Source organism: Manis javanica, chromosome 2 (genome assembly GCF_040802235.1).
Source record: "Manis javanica isolate MJ-LG chromosome 2, MJ_LKY, whole genome shotgun sequence".
Lineage (NCBI taxonomy): Eukaryota > Metazoa > Chordata > Mammalia > Pholidota > Manidae > Manis > Manis javanica.
In genome coordinates, this window is record NC_133157.1 from 3,717,232 (window position 1) to 3,732,898 (window position 15,667).

Sequence of the window (15,667 nt, forward strand, 5' to 3'; positions counted from 1 at the left end):
TGCCACTCCCTTCTGGCCTGTAGAGTTTCTGCTGAGATTTCTGATGATAGCCTGATGGGTTTTCCTTTGTACGTGATTTTTTCTCTCTCTCTGGCTGTTTGTTTTTTTTATCTTTGCCATTTTAATTATTTTATGTCTTGGTGTTGTCCTCCTTGGGTCCCTTGTGTTGGGAGATCTGTGGACTTCCATGGCCTGAGAGACTATTTCCTTCCCCAGATTGGGGAAGTTTTCAGCAATTATTTCTTCAAAGACACTTTCTATCCCTTTTTCTCTCTCTTCTTCTTCTGGTGCCTCTGTAATGAGAATATTGCTCTGTTTCGATTGGTCACACAGTTCTCTTAATATTCTTTCATTCCTGGAGATCCTTTTCTCTCTCTGCGTCAGCTTCTCTGTATTGCTGTTCTCTGATTTCTATTCCATTAACACACTCTTCCACCTCATCTAGTCTGCTTTTAAATACTTCCATTGTTCATTTCATTTCTATTATCTCCCTCCTGAACTCATCCCTTAGCTCTTGAATATTTCACTGTAGCTCCATCAGCATGCTTATGACTTTTCTTTTGAATTCTTTTTCAGGATGATTGGTGGTTTCAGTCTCACTGAGCCCTCTTTCTGGTGTTTGAGGGATTTTGGACTGAACAAGGCTCTTCTGCCTTTTCATGGTGATGGGAGTGGTCGCTGGCAAGTGGCGCATGTGTCAGCTGGGAGAGCAAAGCTCCTTCCTGATTGCCGGTTGTCTTGCCTGTCTCTGTTGTCTGTGCCAGTTAACCACACACAGGGAGAAGCCTCTGGGTTAATTCCCTAAGCTGCCGTGGGCAGCGCGGCCTTTGAGATGGCCTAGGGCAATAGTGGGGGTTGCCGGCCAGCAGCGCATGTTCTGCCACAAGAGCAAAGCCCCTTTGTGCCTCCCGATCTCCACGCCTCTCTCTGCTGTCTGTGCCAGTCAACTGCACGCAGGGAGCAGCCTCTGGGTTAATCCCCTGAGCTGCTGTGGTCGGGGCAGCCCTCAGGTTGGCCCAGGGCACTGGCGGGGGTCACAGTAGAACAGTGTGTGTTCTGCCATGAGAAGAAAGCCCCTTTGTGCCTCCCAGACTCTGTGCCGGTCTGCACTGTCTGTGCCAGTCAACTGCACGCAGGGCGCAGCCTCTGGGTCTGGGTTGGTTAGCTGCACTCAGAAGCCTCTGTGTTAAGCTGTGTGGCTGCTGTAGACAGGGCTGCTCCCCAGCTGTTCTGCAGCAATGGCAGGTCACTGGTTTGCTTGCAGTGCTGGTGGAGGGGAAGGAACGGCAGGCTGCTTATCACCATGAGGGGGTTTGGAGCTGCGTTGCCAACCCATGGGGTTAGGGTGCCTGAAGTTCCTTAAAGTTACCAGTGTGCTGGGCTGAGTGTGCCAGGATGATTTATACCCTTGTCCCTTTAAGACTTTTAACACGCCTGCTTTTCTTCTGTCTCAGGGCAGCCAGCTGTGGGAACCTGTTCACAGTCTTAATCTTGAATTTTGCTTTTCTGCTCCTCTGATATTCAGTGCACCATGCAGTGTGTGTCTGTGCTCCCGGGGCAGATTCCTAGGGCTGGTTATTTAGCCGTACTGTGCTTCCACTCCCTCCCCACTCTGATTCTCTTCCTCCCGCTGGTGAGCTGGGGTGGGGGGAGTGCGAGGGTCCCGCTGGGTCACGGCTTTGTATCTTACCCTTTTCCATGAGATGTTGGGTTCTCTCAGATATAGCCTGGCTTGTGTACTGTATCTTCTGGTCACTCTTTTAGGAATAGTTGTATTTGCTGTATTTTCAAAATATTTATGGTTTTGGGAGGAGATTTCTGCCACCCTGCTCATGCCGCCATCTTGAGAATCTCCTGAAAAAGTTTTCTTTTAGCAATTCTTTTAGAATAGGTCTGCTGGCAATGAATTCCTTGATTTTCCTTCATTTGAGAGTACCTTTATTTTGCCTTCATTCCCAAAGGATGTTTTTTCTGGATTTACAATTCTAGATTGACAGTTTTTTCTTTCAGCACTTAACAAATATTCCACTTATTTTTAATCACTATGGTTTCTTGTGAAAAGGCCACAGCCATTCAAACTCTCTTATAAGTAAAGCATCATTTTTCTCCTGTTACTTTCAAGATCATTTTTTGTTTTAAATTTTAAGTGGTTTAATTACAACGTGTCTGCACATAAATTTCTTTGGATTTATTCTTTTTGGGTTTGCTGAGTTCCTTGAATTTACAAGTTTATGCTTTTCTCCAAACCTGGGAATTTTTCAGCCATTATTTCTTCAAATAATTTTCTGTACCCCATTCCCTTTCTTCTCTCCTTCTGAGACTCCAGTGCCATGACTGTCTACAGGTTCCCAAAACTCTATATTTTTTCTCTTTTTCTTGGTGGGTAAGAGTTGCTGATTTGTATTGAACTATCTTCAGGCGCATTGAGCCCTTCCTTCCTTATTGTGATTCTACTATGGAGCCTATCCAGTGAATTTTTAATTTTGATTCTTGCATTTTTCAGCCCTAAAACTTCCACTGGTTCTTTCTGTCTTCTGTTTCTGTGCAGAGACGTCCTACTTGTCCATCATTTGTGTGTTTGAGCTTTGCTCTTGTTGCTGCTTCAGTGTTTGTCCCGGGATCCCAGCACCCAAGTTACGGTGGTGACGTCTGGTATCTTTTCCCATGTGAACTGAGATTTTCCTGGTTCAGCCCATGCTAAATGATTTTGTATCCTGGACATCTTTAATATTGCCATGAGACTTTGGGTCTTTTTTGATTCCTATGGCAAATGTTGATATTTTGGACTTAAGGGGCAGTCTATTGAGTTGGGCTCAGGTTCCAACTTCCATCCACCTTCTGTGGGTCGTGGTCCCCACCCCACTTGTGTTTTCAAAGCCTTTGCAGTGGTGTGGAGCTCTCTGCAGCTCTGTGCTGTGTCTATGCCCCTCAGTGGGGCCTGGGCGTGCTCTGTTCTGCAGTTCATTTTTCAGTGTCTTTGGAACGCTGTGTATGTCAGACCCATGCATGCACGTCCTGGGGAGAGCCCATGAGTCCATGAGCAACTGCATGTGGCTGCTTTCCTGAGCTCCCCTCTCTGCTGTTCCTGTGGCCACTGTCAGTTCCCTGCTGCTCTTTTCGGTTTTCCGGCCAGAAAGCTGGGACTTTATCCTGCTCTGCCGCAGGCTTCCCATTACTGTGTCTATGACCAGACCAAATAGAAGAAGACAGAGAGGAAAAATGCATGGGGCTCTGTTCTCTAGGGACTTGAGAGGAATGTCCCGTGGTACCCGGAGTGTGCAGGCTCCCTTTATCCCTGCTGCTTCAGTACTCTTAGTTCAACCAACCTTAGATCAACTGGAAAGTGCCCCATCAGGCGGTCACCCTTTTGAAGGTTCCCTCTTCTCTCTGGGAGATGCTGAAGCAATCATTTGTTGGGGATGAAGATCTGGGGGAGTGCTCTAAGCAACTAGAATGGGGCTGGCACTCTCCCGTGCAACACTCCAGGCCTTGAATCCTAACTGACTGAGTCTGCCACGTTGAACTAAACTCTTGCACTGCAGACCGCTAGGCTGGCAGTGTTCGGATGTGCCTTTCTTCTCTTCCTTTTTGGAGCTGGGCTGCTGTTTCCTCTTCATGAGCAGTGAAATGCTGGCCCCGTTTGGCCAAATTCTGAGGGATGTCACTCCTTTGGTACAAGCATCCAGGCCACCCAGACCTGAACCCCTCAGTGGGACGGGGCTGCATTTAAAGACCCAGCTGGACACAGCCTTGCACACCAGGCAGATCTGTTATGCCAAGAGCTCCTGGAACCATGACTATCAGCGTGATCGGCTGTGGCTCTCGCCACACGGGAAGGGAGTCACTCTTCAGTCCCCATCCCAACTCATACCCTCTGTGAGGAGTGCGGGCTGCTCATGAGCCACAGTCACGCCCCTGCCACCCAGAAGTCCCAGCAGAGGTGTCCCCACGCTCTGTCTCAGGCTCAGCAAAGGTGGCAGGAGCGCCCCACGCCTTGCTCAGAATTTCTTTTGAGAGACTTATGACCCCAAAGCACCACTGGACCCGGGAGCTTGAGGAGGAGCTGCCGCTTCCCAGCCGCTCTGCTCACAGGCCTTTCTCACAGCCAAGAGTTCGCTTTCGCAGCCTGCCTTGATGCGCAGAAGCAACCTGGAGCCCAGCCCAGCTGACCACTGGGACACAAGAGGCCCTGGGGTCTGGCAGGCGGGGGGCAAGCACAGCTTCTCCACTCAAACTCTCCACTGGCGCAGGAAAAAACTGGTTTCTCAGACAGGCACCAGGCTCAGCACTTTACACATCCTCACATGACCCCACGAGGTCGGTGTTATTATTGTTATTAAGCCAGTTGTACAGATGCAGGGTCTGAGCTTGCCCAAAGCCACAGAGCCGGAGCAGCAGACTGGCCAGAGTGGGCCTGGGCTCGTGGTACGCAGGGCCCGTGCTTTGGCTCCTGGCCAGGGGGCCCCGCTGAGAGCTCCGAAGCCACGCGGAGGCGGCGTGCCCTCTCCAGCCCGCAGGTTCGGTCCTCCCTCCTTCACATCATCACCACAGGCCGGGCCGGGGTTTGCTGACCCGCCTGCCAGATTCCCTAAAGACATCCTGCATTCCCTCATGCAGCAGAGCCACAGCAGCGAGCGAAACAGTTAGTGCTGTGCTCGCAGGGAGCACGGCTTCTGGCCGGGGAGACAGACCGGAAACCAAATGAGTAAGTGCGATACGGAGCCATGATGTCAGCTAGAGCGGGGGGCTTGGGAGGCACAGCAGAGGGGGGGGCCTGGCGGGGGCCTGGTGGTACACCCAGAGGAGAAGGGATATCTAGGGCCCGGGGGGTGCCTCTGTGGCCTGCCCTCCCCAGAGCTGCGCAGGCCGAGGGCAGGATGGACGCAGGCAGAGAGGAAAGACGGGAAGGGAGGAACCTGCTCTCATATCACTGGTGACCCTGACCCAAGCGGCCTGGAGCAGGACCTCCAGGCGATCCCCGGAGACACCAGCCTTCCCGGTCTGGAAACCTATGAATCAATCTGACTAACTTTGTGCAAGTTACTTTTATAAGTTACTGCATCCCAAGTTAAATGTTTACCAATGTGTAAGCATTCAACCTAGAACTCGGAGGCTTGGAACCGTGGGGTTGGGTCATTGGTACAGTCCACCAGTGAAATCCACCCGCTGGAACTCTCCCACTGGACCCAGCAGCTCTGGGCCGTTCATTCATATGATTAAAAACAAAATCTCCGTAAGTCGCCAAGTCATGGATCCTGGGAAAAAATCTGTGATTTGAACCAGACATCCAGAATTGCCCTCAGTGATCTAGTATAGTCTCTGAAACATGCATTTGACTTCTACAAACCCTTGCTGAACTCACCTTAAAGCTTGGTCTGCACGGCCCTTCACACAGTGCGCCTGCAGTGGGGATGAGACGGGAGGCCAGATATACCAAGTCCTTGCCTCATCAAAACGGTAACGTTTATCATTACTGTTATCACTTCATTGTATTCTAAATGATATTAGTGACATTGTACTATGTGATTATAATGTGCACTGTAATAATACTACTGCTTGAATTAATACTGTTTATATCAATATTTATAATAATGATATTAATTATCATTATTACAATTTTGATGACAGTGGTAGATGTTGTCTGGACTCCAAATAAAGACCTGGGATGCCTGGCCTGGCACTTTGTCCACCAAATCGCTTTGCAGGTGCCCTATGTACCATGCAGAGAGGCCGTGATTGTTACACTGTTGAGCATGACCATTGATGGGACCCAATGGAGGCCACCTTGTCGGCACCCCTATTTTACGAATGCAGAATCTACGACTTGCAAACGTTGTGTGTCTTGCTTGAGTTCCCACAGTCAGTCCCGGAATGGAAATGCACACGTGGAGTCGTGCTTTTAGCCGGTCTTCCTCTCTCACCGGTACACACCGCGCCCCTCCTGCAGGTGCCCCCCTTCGTGGGACTTCCCTTTGCCCGTCTGTGGAGCAGAGGGGTTGGGCTTGAGCATTGCAGCCCCTTCCTACCTTAGCTTGTGTTCTGATTCTGATCGTGTCCAAGCCATTGTTGCTTGCAGAGTAAAGAAATATTGCTTTTAATGTGTTGTAAAATTTCTTCTGAGCTTCAGGGGGCATCCAGTACCTTTTTCATCTCCTCTCAGTGGGGACAGGATTTTAAGAGTAAGAGGTGAAGCTCCTAATTATGGACTTCGGTTGTTCAGAAGCAAAACAAGCCCTCATTTAAAATAAACAGGCTTTCTTGCTTTTAGGGAGAGAAGTGACACATATGCATATTCATTTATATGGTAATTAGTATTATTTAGCTGCACAGGGACTAGAACTGGTAATTTAGAGCACAAAAAGGATGCGGGGAATAGTGTTCAGGGAAAAATAACGCAATCATAACCCATCAGGGTTCTGTAGTTAATGTTGGTTGGTGTTTTTTCTTTCTCCCTCTCGCCCTTTTTTCTTTTGGTCTAATGCAATCTCTTTGAAGAATTTCTCTGAAGTGACCATCAAATGCAATAGAGAAAGAGAAATTAGCACTCTGAATTGAAACTATCAAAAGGACGTGTGCTGTACCTCTTGGGGACCCAGTGACCTTTTTTTAGGGACAGCCAGGTTCTTGAAGTCCGGGAGTTCTTCAGACCACATCTCTAGGGCAAGAAGGGGGTGAGTTAATGAAATTTGGGGGGAAAGGCTCTAATGCAAAAGAGATTCCTAGACCAGCCTTCCCCATAGTTATCCTCTGCTTTCCCTTCTTTTCTTTGGTACCTAATCTGTCCCCCTGCAGCTACCCTGGTTTCTTCCCAGTCCCTTCTCATTGCCACCACAGGGATTGCTTTTTTAAAAAAAATGAACAAATTTATTTTTTGATTGTACTACGTTCACGTGGTTCAAAATTCAAAAGGTACCAGGTGCCCCTCACATTGCTCCCCCAGGCACCTGGCTCCTTCCTCGGAGGCAACTGATGTCAGCACTCTGTTGACAGAACATCCTTCTGAAGATTATTTTATATAGAGAGAAGCATTTGTCTTTTTAAAACAAGTGTGTTTTGTCCCTCCACTGCTGGGAACCTTCACTGCTGCCATCCTCGTTGGCGAATGTCCTTCCAGGCCTGGAGGCCTGAGCCTGCCTGCTGCCCGGCTCCATCTGCCTCACTCAGCCACAGCTTCTGCGTCCGTGTCCTCTCAGGCCTCCTCCAGCTCACCAGCGCTGGCCCCACTCAGGGTCTCCCTATGCTGTGGTGGGCAGAACCCAGGAGGCCCTGATGGTTTCCCTTTTCCTGGAGCCCGTGTGCTGTGTGATCCCCCACTTGAGTGGGGACAGGCCCAATAGAAGAGGGCAAAGGCGATGAAGTGTCACTCCGATGCTGACTTCACAGCATCAAACACTTGGCTCAGCAACCGGACAGTCTCCTTACCGGCTTGGTGAAGTGAGCTGCTGTGTCAGAGCCCATATGGGCAGCCTCTAGGGCCGGCGGGCAGCTCCAGCCTCCCTCCAGCAAGAAGCCAGGGCGCTCGGCCCTACAGCAGCATGCGGCGAACTCTGTCAACAACCAGAATGAGCTTGGAAGCAGATCCTCCCTCGGTCAAGCCTCCAGATGGGAGTGCAGCCCAGCTCACAGCTTGACTGCTGCCCCATGAGACCCTGAGCAGAGAACCCAGCTAAGTGGCACTCTGAGTCCTGCCTCGCAGAAGCTGTGAGATAGTAAATGTGTTGTTTAAGCCACGAAGACTGGGACGGTTCATTACAGAGCAACAGGAAACTAATGCCCATGTGCTGTCTCCCCTGCCCGAGCTCCGTGCCTGCTTGGGGCTGCACAGCTGCCCCCCGCTCCTGTCTCGTGTTAAAGGGATGCCCCCTGACCTGCCCACCCCAGTGAGGCTGGGGTCCCTGGTACATGTGTTTTCCTCCCCCCCACCACACTCCACAGTCATAATCAGGAATTCAAGTTCTGTGAGGACAGGGGGCCTGGTGTCTGCTCACCACAGAATCCCCAACATCTATACCTGGCATAGACTCTGAACTCAGGAAATATTCATGAAAGGAATGATCATTCCCCAGCCTGTTCCACCATGGCAGTGAAGTCCTATCCCAACTTTCCTCATCACATCTTAACAAGGTTCCCATTTAGCCTTGGGCTCCTCCAGCTTGACCATGTTCAACTCCTGCACCTCAAGGGTGGCGTTGCACCCCAAGACCTAGGGTTCAAGTTTTTGAATGCTAGTCTTCCAGTTGGATCTTGGTGCCCTGTGCTGGGGCTTCCTGTGTCCCCCCTCTTCATTCCTTTAATTGGCTGGAACAAGGGTCAACCACCAGCATGCTAGAGGTGAAAACATTAAAGCACATCATAAAAGTGACTGTGCCTTTGGGAGGACTTACACTTTGTCTCATCAACTTGTTAAAAACATTGTAGAAATCATCCTAACTAAAACCTTTTACGAAAGGGGAAAATGAGGCCCAAATGGAAGAAGGGACTTAGGTGAGCTCGGAGGACCGGGGGCCAGGGCAGTGGGCATTTTACCTGTTACCACACTTAGGGTCTTAGCTACCTGGCTGTCAGGCCCAGCTTCAGCCAGGGACCCCACAATCTTGAGCCAGGCCCTCTGACAAAGGCCTTTTGTGTCCCCAGAACCAGAGTGAGTTGGAAGGGCATGGACAGGAAAATACCTGGCCAAAAGAAAAAGTAGAATGTTTCGATGTGTGGTCACCCCCCTCATCAGCTATGTGGGGAGAAGGAAAGGCTTGTGCCCAATTGTGATGGCTTGTCAGAAGGTGGGAGTCTTATCACCCACGAAAAGGCAGAGGCCTCCGTGCACCAGATGCAATGTATGGGCTCCGCAGATGGCTCGTGTCCGCCCTCACCGGTCTGAGCCGGCTGTTGTATGTATGTCTGAGCTGGTGGACAGAAGCTAGGAAGAAGGCAGAAGAGCCTAGTAGGGGGAGCTGCTCAGGCCGCGGCGCGCCCCCTGTGGAGCGCCCTGTGATTGCAGGTAGCCCGCCTGGGCTCTGGGGTGCACGGTGCGCGATCTGAACCGGGGCTGTCTCCCTGATCGCCTGATCACGTGAGATTATATAGATAACCAGATGCTCAGCCCTGTGCCTTGCTCCGGGACCCCCCGTAGGCAGGGTTAGCATGCTTTTCCCATGCAAGATGAGTGGGTGAAAACAGGGTCACTTACAAGCAGGAGAAGACTGGCTTCTTCATGCCTCACTGTCCTGTATGCTCCTGGGGACCGCTCGTGACCCACCAGCAAATGCACAGTGTGCATTTGGAATCATTACTTTGAGTTCTGTTAACATCCCCATAACTGGCATGGATGAGAATTAGCAGTCTTTTAAGTGTACTACCTGAAGAAAAAAAAATCTGTGAAATTTCAGCTGGAGCCCGCCTCCCCCACTTCCACCCATTTGCCTTGGTGTTCTTCCCTTCTGTGAGCTCCCACCTGGGATGGGTTCTGCTGCTCTGGACATGAGGCCCGGTTCAGAAGGTCGGCGAGCGTAAGGCAAGAGGCCAGGCACATGAGACGTGCCCCCCTTCGGAAGGCGGAGCTGGGCTGTTGGCCAGGGGCGTTCAGTGAGACCGAGGCAGGACTTGGCCTCCCTCATGCTCACCTGGCAGTCGGTGTCCCCTTCAGTCATGTTCTGTGTCACGGCATTTCCTCCACTGCTCCCCAGACCGTGAGCTTGGAGCCCCCACCCAGGTGGAAGCCACATTCTGACCACCAAAGACGAGGCCTGCTGCACCTCCGCCTTGTCTCCTGGTGTGGCTGGTCGGAAGGCTGTGGAGGGGTACGCCCCCATCTGCGCTCAGGCTCTGAGTTCTACCATCTCTTCCGGTTCCCCAGCAGCTGGGCAGGAAGTCTTCCTAACACCCCTACCTAAAGCAACAGAGTGAAAGATGCAACTTGACCATGGGGCATGTGGTTAGTTAAATGGGATGTAAACAGGCCTCTACGGCAGGCAGTGAGTTCAAATTACCTTGCCCCCCCGACTCCCTAGGCCTGTGCTCTTGTGCCAGTAAAGATCGGGAAGAATAAAACTCAGGCGCAGCACAGGTGGAGGAGAGCAGAACTGGCCCATCAAGGTAAAGATACAGATAATGGTCGCAGGCATTTATTAGCTGTGCAGATCTCTGAGGCATTTTCTGGTGGGATCTGCACTGCTGTCCTACAAGATCTCAACAACTAAGGCTTCTGGGCACCTACTGTGTGCCAGCAACTGATCTACGTCATATTAGGGACCAAACAGAGCAAAGGAGAGAGTGCCCACTTGTGTGCAGGTAGGTGGTAAGGAGGCCATTCTCCTGTTTCTTACAGCAAAGGGGGCTGCAGCACCGGAAGCCCACTGCCTGTCAAAGGAAGGATGTGTGTGTTAGCTAGAAGGAGAACAGACCCGGAAATCCATCAAGTTCAAAACATCTGGTTCCACATAGTCTCCCTCCTGGAGCTGAAGAAAGAATGCCATCACCAAAAGCAAAACTTTGAGTGGTCTGCCAGACTTCCCTGGTGCCAGATTTCTGGCACCAGGGAGAAGATCTCCCATGCACACTGGGAGAGGGCCACACCCCACCCCACGACTGACAGCACCAGGTGGGGCGTCTCCTTTACTGTGCCTAAAATGCAAGATTATATTTGCAAGCACAGGTCAACCGCTTTTTGAGCTCGTTAAAGATCGTGGAGACTCAGGTGCTCCACGATAGAGGAGGGGAGGTGGCACCTTTTTGACTATGGAGCCAAAAGTTTAAAATCTACTTGGCAGGTTTCTAGAGTCTGTTTTCTCTTTTCCTTTACTTGCAGATTTATGCTTCCCTGCCCATAACATGAGTCAGTGTTTTATGGTGGAAACGCTAGCAGAGTGGAGGAGCCGGACTGGGCTGCAGAACCCCCGGCTGTTTGTTTTATTTCTCCTTGTGGTGTCATTGGGCCAGCATTAATTACCCGGCTTTCATCCTCTGACAGTAGGAACACAGGATTTTCTTGCCATTGTTTTGACACTCACGGGTTTATTGATGTCACTTGCATCCTCTGAGGAGTGCGGTTTTATTGATGAGCAGCTCTGCTGAGGCCCGGGGCTCGTGTTCCTCTGATACAAATGCAGTTAGGATTGCAGGGCAGCGGAGGGGTCTGAACCTTACGCAGAAAACTTACAGCGTCTTCCCGGTAAGACGGGAGCTCAGAGGGGCTCTGAGCACACCCCCATGGGTCCCTCTTTTGTGGGTGTTTCTGCATCCTGCCGCTGGGGCCACTGTGGGTCGGCTGGCCAGTCAGGGGGATGTAGGGCTTGTTGACAGCATGTGTGGCCCACCTGTCTGCAAGCTGAGGTGCGCCCCATGGGTCCTTCTCACTACAGTGTTGGGGGAAAAGCAGGTGACTGGAATGCAGGACAAAGTCTGATGTTCGAGCGACTCTAAGTGGACTTTGGGGCAGCAGGGAGTATTGGGGATGCACTGTGGTGCTGGAGGTGGGCCTGGACTCAGAGCCAGAGCCACCCACTGGGCCATGCGGATTCTGAGGGTCAAATGGGACCGGCCTGCTGGGAGGACAGAGCGGGGGTGCCAGCTCCTCAGCCCCTCTCTCCTTGGCTCCTGGGGAAGTACAGCATTGTAAAGTCATCCCTTTGTGGATCCACTTCAATCTTGTGGAAAGACTGACCTCGCACCTCAGTTGTTTCCAGGAGACGGAAGGGAAGTGACACCAGTACCGGTCCTGCTGTCAGCAGCCTCGCCAAGCCGTCCCACTGATCCTCTCTCAGGCAGGTCCTGCTGCCCCCATTTCACGGAGAAGGACACTGGGACTCCGGGGTTTGGGGTGAGAGCTGTGATCTGGACTCAGCCACAGCCCTGTCCATGCAACAGGGCCCAGAGTGACAGGTGCGGGGCTCCCAGGACGAGCGGGGGCCTGAGGGCAGGTGGGGAATCCAGGGGGCTGCCTGCCTTGGTTCTGAGTGGAGCCTGCGTCAGTGGCTCTGGAGTGGAGGGCAGGAATGAGCTTGAGGAGCCGGTTTGGGGTCTGGGACGTTGCGACTTTGAGGACAGGGCCCGGAGCTCTGTGCCGATGGTGGTTGCTCAGCTCAGCCCAGCACTCGGCCTTCAGGGTGGGAGAGGAGTCATTTTCGCCGTTGCTCCGACTTTAGTAGCTTGTCCCCTGCCCATTGTCTGCCCTCGCTGCCCACGGGGTCCCCGCTTCTTTTCATGATTTCAGGGAGCTGTCAGAAAGCAGCAGCAGAATCAGGCAGCATGCCCGAAAGTGGGTCACAGTGTTTGACTACGGCAGGGCAGGGCAGCCACTTGTCCCGGCTGATGGTGATTTGCCCCACAGAATTATGAATAGTGTGCCCACTTACTCTGCAAATGTCTTTGTTAGACCATACATCTTAGAGTTCTCGGGCTTTGATGCTGAGGCAGGGACCATGGGCTTAGACAGAGCCGGGTGAGGGCCTCTGGAAAAAAAACCAAGCAAGATGATCCATTGTGAGATTTGCTTTGGCCCTCTTGTGTGTGGGAGGGGCGGGGGGCAGCTTATTTTTCTAACTTTACCCAGGTGCTGCTTTTCTTCCTCCAGCCCTAAACACATGATTCATTGCAACTTAGGCAATGTAGCAAGCAAACCCAAAACAACACAGTAAAAGCAGGAAGGATTCCCTCTTAAAACCCAATTAGTTAAAAAAAGTTTCTTAAGGAAGAGACAGTCTCTCAGCCCACCTGGGGAGCAAAGCAGGCGGCCTTGAGTGACAGGCTCCCAGACCAGGCCTGGGAGGAAATCAGAGCAGTAAAATTCTTGTAAATAACCAGGAAGACTAATAAGAAACTTACTGTTTCTTCAGAGGTATTTGGGACCACGTAGCAGGTGTGCATCCCTAGCCCTTTGCCTCTCAACTGCCTATAAAACCCCGTAGACCCGGGGCTCTCCTGTCCCCTCCTGGCCTGAGCCAGGACCTCTCTCCTCTCCCTTTCTCTCTAAATAAAAGCCTCTGCCTGGCTCTCCTACCTTGACTGCGAAGTTCATTGTTCATTCTTCGGCTCTGTGAACAAGAACCCCGGCATCAACATCACCTGGTCCAACCTTGCCCCAGTCAAACGGCCATTGGGGTTTAAGAGTTGGGGAAGCCAGACTTGGCAGTAATTAGTAAGTAAACCAGACACCATTCACCCACCAGATGCCACCCATCAGAGGAGCCCCCAAACCCAGCACAGATGCTTCTAACCTTTCCAGTATGAAGCACAGGGTGGTGGATAAACATTCAAGTGAACTAATGAGTAGATGGGGCAGTGAGTGAGTGAATGGGTCCTAGCTCTTCCAATCGAGACTCTCACCCGACTGTGACAGCGTGATTGTTGTTCACGTGTGTGCAGGACCCTGCGCTTAGATTCTAGATGGGCAAGCCCCCCCAGGGGGAGCCTCTGGCCAGGCCATGGCGAGTGGCACGAGCGCTCTGGAGCTGGCAACCCGCTAGACTCCCCTTGTTTTAACTGAAATGTGTTTTCTTGAGTCCTCTCTTTAATTAGAAAGTTTTCCTCAGTTCATATCCAGAATGACAGTGACTCCTTTTTCCAAGAGATTACCTTTCTAAATCAATTATTTATATCAAGTTCTACAGACTTGTAAGTAGGTAGAGCAAAAGAACATAGTCAACCTTTTTCAAAATTATAATAAGAAAGCTATTAACATTGATTGGAACATTTCTTCATTGCCACACACTGTGCTTGTCTTGTTTATTTGTTTGTTTACAGTCCTTGTTTAATTATCCCAACAGCTATGGAATAAGTTGTTACTAGTGTCTCCATTTTGCAGGTAAGGAGAACAAGCCCAGAGGGATTAAGGGGACCAGTTAAAAGTAACCCACGTGGCAGTGACACAGGGTGATTTCAAAGTTTCACCACCATGATATCTGACGCCAAAAAGAGCTAATCTTGCTCCTCAGGAGATGAATCTATACCACAGACAAGTCCTGAAATGTTTGAGAGGAATGGACCACTGACCACATGTTGTTAGCTTGTCCAATTTTGTTTCCCAGTGATGCTGGGGTTCTTGTTTGCAGAGTTGAAAATTGAACTTTGCAAACACTAGGGTAGGAGAGCCAGGGAGAGGCTTTTCATTAGAGATAAAGTGAGAAGACAGAGCCAGGAGGGGACAAGAGAACCCGGGGTAGTGCGTTGTTGTCTACGGGATTTATAGGGGTTGAGAGACAAAGGGCTAGGGATGCCGACCTGCCAGATGGTCCCAAAATGTTTAGTTTTGAAGAGATACTAAGTTTCTTATCAGTGGGTTATTCTTCAAAGCTATCTTAACACAGGAAATTTACTGCTTTGATTCTTTTCCAGGATATCAGCTTCTGTCTGGAAGCATATTAATTTAAGAGTGTCTGCCTTGCCTTCCTTCAGTGTGGGCTCAGCCACTGTCGGTTTGATTAAAATGCAATCTTAGCTTTAAGATAGAATTTTTCCTGAATAAGCTGGGCCTTTGAGCAGGTGCTGAAGTTCTAATTGATACAGTGAAAACACAGGCTATATTGAGATACTTTTCTTTATCTGGGGAGTATGCAAACTTCAAGGTCAAGTTGCTCTTGGCTTTTTAGTTTTAACTAATCTCACTGAAGAATGCTTATGTTCCTAGTTTGATATTTTTACTTTAGAGAATTAATGTGATTTTGGCTTTCCTTAATTGTTTAACATGGAGTTTTGGTAGGGGTCATTTTCTGGAGGCCCTCACCCTGCTCTAAGCCCATGGTCCCTGCCTCACCACCAGAGCCCACCGTGTCTGAGCCTGAGAGCTGACTGTGAATCCATGAAGTGAGTTATCTCTGCAGCGGGTTATCTCAGTGTCATCCCAGCCTCAGAGATGGGACGGGACCAGTCCAACTGGGGACGGAGCAGTGTGGTCTTCAAACTATGTCTTCCTCTGCAGATTGGCTTCAGGGCCACCTGCAATGTTTGATATGAATTTGACTTCAAACTTTTTGTTTAGCTGTTTGAAAACTAATAAAATATCTCTTGAACATTCACATTAGTGCTGTTCCCGATTTTAACACCCTGGCCATCGCTGGCTTTAACCTGCAGACGTAGGAATAGAGATTTTCCTGGGTCTGTGTGTGTATGAAAACGTCACACACGTGTCGCTGATCAGCAAGGGGAGGACTTGACATTGTTTTATTGAGAAGCGTTGCCGGCACTCTGAGCCCTCTCTGAGCGGGCACGCTGTTGGGCTTTGTGCAGAAAAGGCCCGGCAGAGCCCGGGGTGCCACCCTGTTGGGTGGGGGGGCCACCGTGTGGGAGCGTTAGTTAAGGAGTAACCAACCGTTCCTGCTGTTACATTCACAGACTTGAGCATGCCAGCTCAAGTTGGGACATGCCAGCAAGTGTTGCATGTTGTTTGAGATTAAACTTCAGAATAAAAATTCTTGCTGATCGTCTTTCAGATGAGTTGACTACGGAAGGCATCCTGATATTAGGTGATATCCGTATGTGGTCCATTTAGGCTAAGATTTTCACATTCCTGTGTAAACCAAAAGAGCTGGTAGTGGGGAGCATTTTGATCTCAACTTTTTTCTGAACACCGAAATAGTCTCATTCTAGCTGACTGCCTTTAGAACACATCAGTTTCCCAAATTTGATCTCTTATGATGCATTTCTTTTCTGGCTGATAAAATCATTTTCTTTCTGTGTT

General features: G+C 50.4%; 1 protein-coding gene across 3 annotated transcripts in view; it reads left to right on the plus strand.

The window, feature by feature from the left end:
* Positions 1 to 15,667, plus strand: part of AK8 (adenylate kinase 8) — a 116,147-nt gene that overhangs the window by 23,679 nt on the left and 76,801 nt on the right. The window contains exon 1 of one of the 3 annotated variants that reach the window (XM_017643637.3): positions 4,687 to 4,705. The exons of the other annotated variants lie outside the window; for them this stretch is intronic. The gene's annotated coding sequence lies outside the window, so the exon portion shown is untranslated. Of the gene's footprint in view, positions 1 to 4,686; positions 4,706 to 15,667 lie in introns of those variants that run through there. 3 annotated transcript variants of the gene reach the window in all.